Below are 12,542 nucleotides of genomic sequence, written 5' to 3'. Positions count from 1 at the left end.
TAAAAAAAAAAAACCTCTTGCAACTATCCCTTTTAAACACTTTTTTCCTGGTGAAAAACTGGAGAGGTTGCAAAACAAAGTGGTTTCACTCTTTATAAAAATCCTCATAATTTCACGAAAGGACTGGCTTCATGATAAAAACCTTACGTCAAAGCATCCTTAGTTTGCAGAGCATCACTTGTCTGCATCTTTTTACAGAAAAAAAAAAAGAGGGAGATACTATCTTTAGCCACCACATATTTTCTATTTGAATGATATGATCTGTCAAAAAAAAAAAAAAGAACTGTGATAAGTTGAATAATTTATTTCTGTTGTTTATATATGCTTTTGGGCTTCCTTCAAAGCCATGCTGCCCAGCCCTAAAGAACTGTCCCATTTGATAAAAGCACAACATAGAGACTGAAATGATCTTCACAAAACAGCCACAAAATTGTTGGAATGTATTTAATATCCCTGGAATAATGTGACTGGCAAATTAGATACATGACGAATGAATTCATTTGGTTCTTCAGATAACAGCTGTTACTACTATAAAATATAGTGCCAGCTTAGTGTAGTGGTTAAGGCACTAGGTTAGAAACCGGGAGACTCTAAGTTCTAAGGCCTTAGGCATGAAGTCATCTGGGTGATTTTGGACCAGTCAATTTCTGTCAGCCCTAGGAAAGAGGCAATGGCAAACCACTTCCAAAATCTTGCCAAGAAAACTGCAGGGACTAGTGCAGGCAGCCGCCAGGAGTCAAGACTGTCTCGAAGGTGTGCACACACACACACACAGACTACAACGTATGACTACTAATTGTGCAAGATCAGCAGTGGAGTCCACATCTGGGCCATAGGTTGCCCTGTACTAACTAGAGCAGTGTTACTCAACCTTGGCAACTTTAAGATATGTGGACTTCAACTCCCAGAATTCCCTACCCCACGCATCTTAAAATTGACAAGGTTGAGAAACACTGATCTAAAGTCACAGTTTCACTGTTTCCACACTATAGCTCTGTGAGTCTTCTGATTATTTTTTGACCTCCTCTCTTTATGGGCTCGCTAATTTTGCTTTTCTGCCATCTAGGATTCCTGCAGCCCAAATACAGTAGCCCTACTGATGGGACTCACAAAGTTGGATGTAAGGTTAAAAGCTCACTGCCCTCTGCTTTATCTAATAACATTTTCTACTTGGGACTACACCTCTTCAAACTATTGGGGAAATTGTCATCCATGAGATGTCATTTCTTCTTTACTTCCAGGAATGAGCTAGAATAGATTATTTTCAGGCCTTTCTAAATCAACTTTGCAGGTAAAGAGGAGGAGGACCAGGGGCTAAACCAAACAGAACTCAATGACTGCAGGTTAAGATGAATGTGCTTTAGCAGGGATGAACAGATCAGAGCATGAGGACAGGGCCTTGTCCTCAGGCAGCATCATATCTCAGTGCATTTTTTCTCCCTTATTTTTGTCAATTGAAATTAATGGGGCAGTAAATGTGAGAGTGTGAAGAGACTCAAAACACTGAAATCACTCTTGGGATGCTGTTTAAACTTACTGCCTTGAAGGAAAATTATTGATCCATCTCATCATTCAAATGCTGAACCATCATTTGGATGGAGCTTCCTCCAGGAAGAGGGCTGGCCAGGGCCAGGACTATTAAAATCCAATCACTACTGTAGATGGCAATAAAACAGAAACAGAAAACACCTACTCTTTGTTGCCATCTAATGGTTCTCTAGATTTTTGCAGCTCAGATCTGGCAGACCTTTCCCTGGCTGCCTTCTGGGGGAGAGAAAAAGAAACAGAGAAAAAAGAACATGAAAAAAGAGGGCATTTTAAAAGAGAGAAAATAGAACCCGCTCACGCAGCAAAAACCCACCCACCCAGCCACCACAAGCCTGCAGTCCCCAAATAGATCAACCAGATCCAAGCATTTTATTTAATATTTTCTAAAGCAAAAATCTTTTTTAAAGGATAGGCTTCTGTGAATGCAGATGAATGTGTTTGTGCTGGCATCAGAATTCCCTTGCTGCAGGAATGGAACCTGAAGAAATCTATTTTGTGTACTTAACTATTCAACAACAATCGCTTATGTCCAAGAATTATGGGGAGGGGGGAGGCAGGGGGGTGAAACCTAAAGAGTAAAAATGTTACAAAAGACCTAAAACTTTCCTCTGGCAGGAGGAATAGAAGAGAGGAGAGAACAAAAGCTCCACTATTCACCCTCAATATGCCCTAAAGGCTGAAACATTACCACAGATGTCTCTTCCTTATCCCCCACCCCATGGGTAGGGTCTTTTCCTAACCTCTTCACCCCCTTTCATTTCTTGCTTTCATTTGCAGTCACCATGCTTACCCAGCACCAAAGGCATTCCATCATATTCCTTAAGAGAATAACCCATTAAGGGGAAATGAAATAAAAATGCAAATGTTGTAAAGTCAATGGAAATAAATGCAAGAACAGATACCTGGAGAAAAAGTTCTGTATCAGAATGTGCTCACAGGCATGCATGTACTGATCAGGACTTTCTTCCCTCTCCTCTTTTCTGTTTTTTCACTTTCTGATCTCCCCCCGCCCGTCCGTCCCCCCCCCACTTTCTTCTGCCTCCTCCCTGCTTAATGGACTGCCAGGACAGAAAGATCACTCTTGCCAGGACTTTGAACTTCTAATAGCATGCAGAAATTTCTGAAATTTGGGCTGAGGATCACATCTCTCAGCCAGAGAGCCACAGGCTGTGTGGACTACACAAAATCCAATTGTTGATGTGATTCAGAAAATCAGTTCAGCTGGACGTCATATTCAACTGTTGAATTGGGTCAGTTCAGTTCCGATTTCCAAATCGATTCAGGAAAGCTGTTCCTCTGCATGTGCAGAAACATCCAAATCAATTCAGAGGTATCTGATTCAAACCAACTGCTCAGTTTGGTGTGCAGAGTTGATCCACTTCAGAGTTTTGACTGACTCGTCTTTCAGAAGAATGGATGAATTGAAATTTTGCCCAGCCCTACTGCTCAGCCCTAATGATCATGCTGGGCTTGGAATCACACTCACCTTCAGAGGCCCTGCTGAGAAGCCTAGTGTATACTGTTCATATTGATTTCACATCTTATCCCTTCACACTCTCCATGTAAATAAACTCTTGGAATATGTTTGCAGCATTCCTTGAGCCAAGATACTACAGACACTACCCAAATCAGTCTTCACTACTGTATCTGAAACTATCGCATGGCGTATCTGTCGAACGGCATATACAGTCTACCTTCTCTTACACTCTCAGAAAGAGAGAGATACAACGTCAGGGCCCCACGTAGGAGGATTTACATGACTTCTAATGCCACCCCTTGGTGGTGGTGGTGGTGGTGGTGGTGGATTTCTCTACTTTTACAGTGTATACGTACTGCCTCCTGTGGTGATTCATTGTCTGAAGCAATCCTCACTTCTACACATATAATTATTTTCTTTACCCCATGTAGTAGCTGCGTGCACTAATCAATGCATACTTCATATTGTTGAATGTTGCACAGTTCTGGGTTTACATAGCAAACTAAGCCAAAACCAAACAACATTATGGCCTAGTACAATGTGTCAATCTCATCACAGATAAAGGTGTATATTCCAAAAGACCATTACTTTGTTATAGAATCTAAAGCCCAACTCAGCCTAATATTTTTTACTTTTGCATGTGCAGTCCATGTGTGTGCGTCCTTTGTTAAAAAAAAGAAACATATGTACCCTCAAGTAATTTGGAAGTTGCATTATTTTTATCAGTTTATCAGAAGCATCTTACAGTATCTGACTCTGCCAGAAATTCACAAAAACATGTTACAAGCAGTCCTCATTTGCCAATGGTAATTGGGACCAAGAACACTGTCACTAAGCGACGCCGTCAAAGACGTGATGTCACATGAACACGCTGACTTACAATGGCAGTTCCAGCAGTCCCAGTTGTCATTAGGTGAATCTTGTGTAGTTGCAGTGTCCTACAATCACATGATCGCCATGTGTGACCTCCTGCCAGCTTCCCCATTGACTTGGCTTGTTGGAAACCAGCAGTGAAGATTGCAAATGGCGATCACGTGACTTCAGGATGCTGCAACATCATAATTGTGAGCTGGTCGCTGAGTGACCAAATCACGATCACATGACCGTGGGGATGCTGTGAGGGCTGCAATTACAAAGACTGTCATAAGTACCCCTCATTCAGCACTGTCATAACTTCGAATGGTTGCTGAATGAGGGGAGGTTAAATGAGGACTACCTGTACATTATATGACATTCAGTGCTTTGCTACTATATTTCTATGATCTGATCTTGGAGGTCTTCAGATACCAGAATAATGGCGCTTGAGGACCAAAAGTGAGTTCTGGCACAGGATGGGTCAGCTCTATTAGAAAACTGTCTAGATCAGGTCACTTCTGAATCTAGGAGACATGCAGTTTTCCAATTTCCTCAAAGCTGTCTTTGTCTTTCTCACTGGAGATGTATTGTTTTATATTAGCTTGCTCTTGGACTGAGCTTCTTGGCACATCCACATGGCCAGAGTGATGGCTGGTATGACAGTGAAACAGAAATATTTCATACAAATTACAAATATCTATTCTCCATCTGTTTTCTGACTGTATTGTGGATGGACAGTCAACAACCAGCAGTCAGTGAAACTGAGATTGTCAAGATTTTGCAAGATTAGTGGCCTTGGGGGGGCACTCTCTAAAAACTGGCTCTTTCCTGCAAAATAATGATTAGCAAGAAGGCACGTGCCAGCCTATTTGGAGTGAGCATACTGGTCCACTGATCTCATTGTTTGATATATTTTAAGTTTTACTTGTCAAAATTTATTTTATTTTTATTGTTATCCCGCCTTTATTATTTTTATAAATAACTCAAGGTGACGAACATACCTAATACTTCTTCCTCCTCCTCTTTTCCCCACAACAACCCTGTGAGGTGAGTTGGGCTGAGAGAGAGGGACTGGCCAAAGGTCACCCAGCTGGCTTTCATGCGTAAGGCGGGACTAGAACTCACAGGCTTCTGGTTTCTAGCTGTGTATGCTATGTAGCTGGTCTTTGAAAATTTGGTCTTTCTCTAACTTGGATTTGAAACAAAGTAATATTTTTTCATACCTAGAAGAAATACATACAACTTTTACAAATGCACTGGGAGGCAGTTTTCAATGCATTTTAGCATCTGATTATATCTGATTTCTAGCAGCCAAGTTGAAACATCATAAAGCTTGGCAACTGCTTGAGTGTATCACCTGGGTACTACAAGGTCCCTCTTCATTATGTTAATTTACCTTCCTCCTGAATAAGAAACAAGAGCCTCATCTTCTAGGAATTCTGTCTCATAATCCCAACTCAAGAACATCTAGCTATTAGTAGTAGTAGTAGTATTCCTAAATGTTGTATGCTTGGGTAGAGTTTTTTTTTAATAACTTAGATTGTTTTAAAAATTTAAAAACTGTATTGGTGTTTTACTTGAATACTGTAATAAACACAGGCATCATCTTCTTAATTCTTGAGTTCAGAAGATGGTGGATATTCAAATGTGTACTTTACTAAACATCCAAATCAATGAAAGTAATGTAAACTCTAAAGTCAATATAAAATATAGACTTGGATAGCTTTGGAGTAGGTGGTAAACTTGATAATTACAGATAAAGCTTACATGTTTGGAAACGCACAATGCTGAGGTTAGCAAATGAGCTGAATGAGAACAGACTGTTGAAGGCTGACTGGTGAATACTAAAGGCCATCATCACTGCAGCAACAAAGTGATCTTCCAAGTATTCAGGTTTTCACAAAAGAATCTATCCAGGCCCTTTTAATGATCTGTTTGGCCTCTGAATAACTGCTTGGCAGATTTCTCTGTACTCCCAACAGCATTTTGTAGGTTTCTTTATTACTGATAGCAGATCTGGACCTACCTCTAACTTGATTGTCAGAACTGACTGACAATCAGCAATGGTCAACATCACCCTCTGTCAATCCTCTGAGCACTTTGAAACCATCTCCATACACATTTTCTCTGCTCCAGTTCAAAAGTGGACTTTACCTCCCTAGGTTGGTGCAAGTGCTCCTATCCATTTTGCTGCAGCCTCACCTCAGGAGTTCACTGGCTACTTTGAAGAGGAAAGACCACCTCTTGAATTAAGCCAGGGCTTAACATTAATTCTGGTATCTCTCAGACCTCTCTGTTATCCTGACCATTACAGTAATATAATCAGTAAGACTGAAAGACCCTTAGGCATGGCTCTGAGCTAACTATAACAGATGATGTGTTCCTTATCACAGGCAGGGAGAGCTAACGATGAAGCACAAATTATGCCCCTTATATGCCTGGAAGCAACATCGTGACACTAGGATAAAGAGTCAAGTTTGTGTTGTGAGATCATGGTTTATGTTTCACCATTTTGGCATCCTGGGGCTAGGGAATGGACACCTATGGTGTTCATACTCAGGAAGGATGGCAGCAGCTTTTAACAGTTTTGCCTTTGTTTGGTGTTGCTTTAGCAGTATGTGAAAACCAGCCATTGTGACTTAATCAACAAACTATGGTTAAAACAACTCCTGCTACTGACCACTATTTCATCATTTCCTCTACTCTTCCCCCACCCCCAAATTCCATGGATCTAAGGAAATTCATGCTTTTGAAAATCAGTCATCACTAGGGCAAGGATTTCTATGACCTAAAAATGTTAGAAATATGCAAGCATTTATGACCTTAAAACCGTTTAAATTTGACCAATTAAAACAAAAATATGACTTTTAAAGCAAAAATATGATTTTACAATTTTTCTAAAATTAGCACCCAATTTTTAAAAATCTGTGCTTATACACACACACATACACACAAATTAAAAGGTTTATTCTTCTTCACTTCCAGTGCAGAAGTGCTAGTATTGAAGGAATCAAATGAACATTTTGAGAGTAAAATGGTCATCTCTGGATTAGTTTCATTAACAGCAGAATTTCATTGGATGACCACATGGATCATGAGGTTATTAAACTCAAAACTCCTTCTGTTGTCCACCAGTATGTTCTTGTATCTGAAGAAACTCTATTCAACATCACAAGAGGTTATAGGAACAAATTTGAAAAAAGCAAACTCATCTGGAGAAAATTCTGGCTCAAAGTCTTGCTTCGAGTCCATTTTTTGCGAAGTGTTGAATAACCCAGATTAGACTGCAGCACTCTTTGCAGTTTATCACTAATTTTTTCAGCCACTTTCCCCTTTGCTTGCTTTAAATCACTTCCAGTTTCTTTTACAATGTTCATTGCATTACTAAGTTCCATTGCTACAGTTTCAAGGCGGGTGATTGATAATCCACTGAAGTTAGATCCTATATATGCGAAGCTTCCAGCCAAGGTTTCAGGAAAGGAATCTTGCACAATCTTGATGGAGGAAGTTTCACAACGGTTAAATTCTTTAACTATCCATTTTGGCAGAGTGCTAGAAAGCATTTGGCCCAGGAGAGATCAGAAAAGTCACACACCAGGCATTTCTATAAAAATAATTTTATTTACAGAAAACAAACGTATTTAAAGGCTGTTTGCTGAGAGGAGAGATTTCTCTCAGCTGCATATTCTCTGCAAGCCTACACAGAAGGGAAACTGAAACTAAAACAAGTTCAGGCAAGTTCCTCCCTTAGGCAATGCAACCATTAACACATGAAAATGGGACAATTAAATTCAACCTCTTCACCCGGCCAAAATGATTAGTTACCGTAGTAACCTTAATCTGTAGTAGAAAACAATATATTAACAATCCACTGCAAGGAATCATAATTTGTGAAATAATACATAGCCGCAGAGTAGTTTCATAGAATCGTCAAAGAGCATAGCAATAGTGGAATTGTTTACTTTTTGTAGAGTTTCACATGTTAGAAGAAATACTTCACCAGGCTTGTCACATTTCAGAGTGCCAATAATAACACTGGCTACATATCTTTGTTTACATCACTTGTTTCATCTATTGAAACCCCTATCTTATTGTTCTTAACAGCAGATCTTATCTTTTCTAATACATCTGCATAATCAGGCAGAGATGTAATTTTTCCTTACAGTTGATTCATTTGGAATCGGGTGACTGGTGTACTTCTCCAAAAAATGCCTGAGGCTACCACACTACCTAATTTCCTTAAGGAAATATTTGAAGTAACCATCATTGTACAGAGATCCTCACAAAATTCTGACTGGGTATTTGATGAACCTGCAGTTGAAGAAGAAGCTCTCTTGAAAAGGAGACGTTGCCCGTTCTCAGTGAAGGTAAATGTTGCTAAACAACTCTTGTGTTTCGCGGTGTCACAATGTTGTTGAATATTAACATGCTTTTGGGCCGACACCTTAACTTCACACAATTTACAAAACAAAGTATCACCATCACTACTGAAAACCTGCTCCCCAAATTCTTGAATAAGACGCTGTAATTTTACACTCACTGAACATCTACTTTTAGGCATGTTGAAATCAGATTGCAGCTCTCATGTGACTCCATCACCTTGAACACAGACACACCTGCGTTGGGGAGCAAATGAGAAAAAGAGAACAAAACAGGCAAATTCTCACCTTTTCTTCAGGCCTGGTCAGGGGAGAAGCCTTTTCCCTTTCTCTCCCTCCCTCATATACACCCCTGAGTTGGGGAGCAAATAAGAAAAAGAGAACAAAACAGGCAAATTCTCACCTTTTTTTTCAGGCATGGTCAGGGAAGCCTTTGTTCCCACCTCTCTCTCTCTCTCACACACACACACACACCCCTGAGTTGGGGAGCAAATAAGAAAAAGAGAACAAAACAGGCAAATTCTCACCTTTTTTTTCAGGCATGGTCAGGGAAGCCTTTGTTCCCACCTCTCTCTCTCTCTCACACACACACACACACACCCCTGAGTTGGGGAGCAAATAAGAAAAAGAAAGAAAAAACAGGCAAATTCTCACTTTCATTGCTGGCTCGAACTTGCTGGCTTATCAGAAGGGTTGCCAATGACCAAAATATGACATTTGTTACAAAATTAAGCAGAAATATGACATAGCACCTTTAAAAAGTCAAAATATGACTTTTCAGGCAAAAAAAAGCATCTACTTCTCACCAGATTACCCTAAAACATGTTTTACTTATAAATTCAAATAAAGGTTCCAGAAAAAATATGACATGTCATAGAAATCCTCGCCCTAGTCATCACTAACAGTGCAACTCCATATGGGTTTACTTAGAAGCAAGAACAAACTGAGTGTGTTCACACATTGTACTTGCTTTAACATGGTCTGCTTGGGTTTGGCTTAGCATATTGTGTGAACCCAGCTATTATGGTTTGTAACATGGGTCATGATTTATTCAGCAAGCATAAAACAAACTATAGCTTAGCAGAGTCTGTGAAACCAGGCTCTGAATTCAGTGCCATTTACTGCCAGTCTTGTCTTTCCTATACGCATTTACTCAGAATTAAGTGTCATTACATTCAGTGGGATTACTCACAGGTTAGTCAGTATTCGTGGCCCCACATATATAGAGATGGGAAGGTCTGGGGTGGAAGGAACCTGAAAAAAAAAATAAAGCAAATAAAAGAAGGCTTCATCCTGCTGTTCTTCCCTGGAAAGTGTAAAGGCCTGGAAAAAAGAAGGAAAGAAAAAAAAATGCATAAGAGGATACTGAAATTTAGTAATTCTACAATGTTTCCTGTTCTGCTGAAATCTGGGCTTTCACAGTTCCATCAGCCTTCCTCTCCTTTTGCTTGCTCTAGAGCGGCCTTTCTCAAATTTTTGACCCTGGAGGAACCCTTGAAATATTTTTCAGGCCTCGGGGAACCCCTGCACATTCAGGCACATAGGCCAGAAGTTACAAAATTATTATATTTGTTTCATGCGTAGGCCTGTATATATGCATTAACATTGTTCTTAAACTGAAAATAAAGAATGAAACATACTTCTTTAATATGAAGTTGCCCAAATTTGAAATAATTTTTTAAATAAATCATGATATCCAGGGAACCCCTAGTGACCTTTTGTGGAACTCTAGGTTGAGAAACCCTGCTCTAGAAGAAAAACAGATAACTAATCCAACTAGCCCTAACGGATTGTTTCATAAGGGCCAGTCTGTGTGAAAATGTTGATGGGTATAATAGGACTGATTTTAAAGCAGGGGCCTTCTGTTGGAATAAGTTTAAATACAAATAGTTCAGATCAAGGAGTAAAAATAACTTGTAACAAGTTATTTTTTGAGTTAGTTTTCATTTCAGGCACAAGAGGCCACCTACTGGCCTCTTCTAGTTATCACACACTGAAGTTTTGTTTTGATTTTTAATCATGATCCATTATAATAGATAACTACAGACTTACATAATTTCAGACATGATACTATGTAAACATATGGTTTATTTGGTTTTGACTTAAGCTGGTCATGTGAACTCACTAATGCAATTTGAAAACCATAGTTTCTGGCTTAAGCAGATAAGCAAATCCAGCCAACCAACAACGTTAAGCAAATCATGGCATAGCATTATGGATGAGTCTGGTCTTTGTTTGGAATACTTCTTTTAAAACATGAGATCTGATTGTTTCTATTTTAAACATGACTATGAATTACTGATTGTTTGAGGGGTGTGGGGAAGAATGGAAATTATCCCATTAGATTTTACTTAAAAAAAACACCTTCTCATGCTAAGCCATATTGTTTTTGTTTCATTTTGATTTAGGGTGTTGTGCAAATTCTGTCACTGTAATAAGGATGTGTTCACATATTGCAATCAGCACTAATGAGCAGAGGAAATTTAACAGAGAATCCTGGTAAATCAGGCCAAAAATCTTAGTCCAGTCTTCTGTTTCCCCAGTGTCTTTAAAAAATCCCCTGGACACTCTTTTGTTGCCACTTCCCTGTAAGTGCTATTGCTCTGAAATTAGGGCAGGGGAAAGGGTGGACTGCATGTCACCTTTAAAAGTTATCTTTTATGGGTTGTCCAATTGTCTTCTCAAGCAACCTAAGCAAATGGCCATCAACACAATGAAGTTCATCAATCAATTTTATTTAATTATTTATTAAATACAATAATGTTATAGTCATATTATTTTTCATTATTAGGATTCTTGGCAGTGATGGATCCTTTATGTAAAGGGTAGGGTTTTTCTTTTCCTTTCTTGTCCTAAACTTCCTTCATGATCAAGGAAGTTGGAAATTGAAGGCTGCCAACATCAAGAGTCCATCCATTTTACTGAGCTGTCAAAACTGACTGCACAATAATTCATAGAAACTGTAGTATTACATCTTCTTCTTTTAGTGCTGTCTCCTACCAGAGGTTGGTAGCCATCAATGCTTTTTCAGCCACTGAGGGTTCTCCCCCTCCCCAGGAAAATACAATGCAGTGGTTTTCCCTTGCCTTCCAGACTGCTGTTGCATTGTTATACAAATGTATTCCATTCCCACTCTTGATATATACCGCTATAGTTGTTGCAGCCTACGTCCACCATTTGTATCTCAAAACATGGGGAGACAGCAATCCCTTAAAATGATTTGCGTGACCCACCCATGAATAATGCTAAATAAGTCAGTAATAACTAAAAGCAGTATAATAAACAAAACCGTGATTGGCAGATAGTTTTGAGAGATGGCTAGACCCAACGGGGTTTAGCCATCTCCCAAAACTCACTTGGGGCTTTGCTCCCAGGCTTGCCCATAAAGATTTGGGGCCTGTTCTGACAACATATTATCAGGTTTGTTGTGTGCAGAGCACCATCTCCAGACTTGGCTTCCCCTGTTTTACCTGAGCAAGCCAAATCTTAAACTGCAAGCTGGAGGAGTTCTGACAGTGCTCCAGCTGTGGATGGCAAATCATTGAGACTGTGGAAGTGAAATGGGAGCATTCTCACAACTGACTCTGGATTTTGCTCCCTGCTTTGCCTGAGATGGTTTACTTGGTGAAAGGAAGAGCACTGTGAAAACTTGCTCTGGGCCTTGCATACCTTTTATCACTCTCTTCTAAGCAACTGGCAACTCTCCAGGGAGTTGTGACCCTCACTAAACCCCTATGCTTTAAATATAATACATAGAATGGTTAAGATATGAAAGAAATTGGCATTATGTGTGGAAAGACACTGAAGGAGCCAGGTAAAGAGAAGTTTGCACAAATACAGGCAAAGTTCCAGTTTTCTAAAGTCCATGAGGCCCCCCCAAAAAACCCACCCTGTATCCCGAGTCTTAATTTTTCACTCTGTTTTCTCTTATTTTTAAGAATAATTAGTACATTCTGTAGCTAGTTAATATTGCAGAGGACAGGAACCAGCATACATGTTTTTGTTTCATTACAAAGCTGATGTTCCTCTTTTTAGCATGAATCTGTTATGGAGAGAGTTTAGCATCTTCTGCCCCATTTGTAACAAAAATTAAAAACGTTTTAAAGTAAACTAAATCAATGCTAGGATTGAAAACTATTTCGGAAATTTCTTCATTTTCTAGAGCATATTTATTCAACCTCGAGCAGTACTCCCTTCTCCAAGAAGAGAGAGCCCAAATGTTTGTTTCTTTTCAAAAGAGAGCCTCGCTTTCAAAAACGCTATAATTACAACCCGCTTGGCTG

Source organism: Candoia aspera, chromosome 3, assembly GCF_035149785.1.
Source record: "Candoia aspera isolate rCanAsp1 chromosome 3, rCanAsp1.hap2, whole genome shotgun sequence".
In the NCBI taxonomy this organism is placed as follows: Eukaryota; Metazoa; Chordata; class Lepidosauria; order Squamata; family Boidae; genus Candoia; species Candoia aspera.
Note: the sequence above shows the minus strand (reverse complement) of the source record.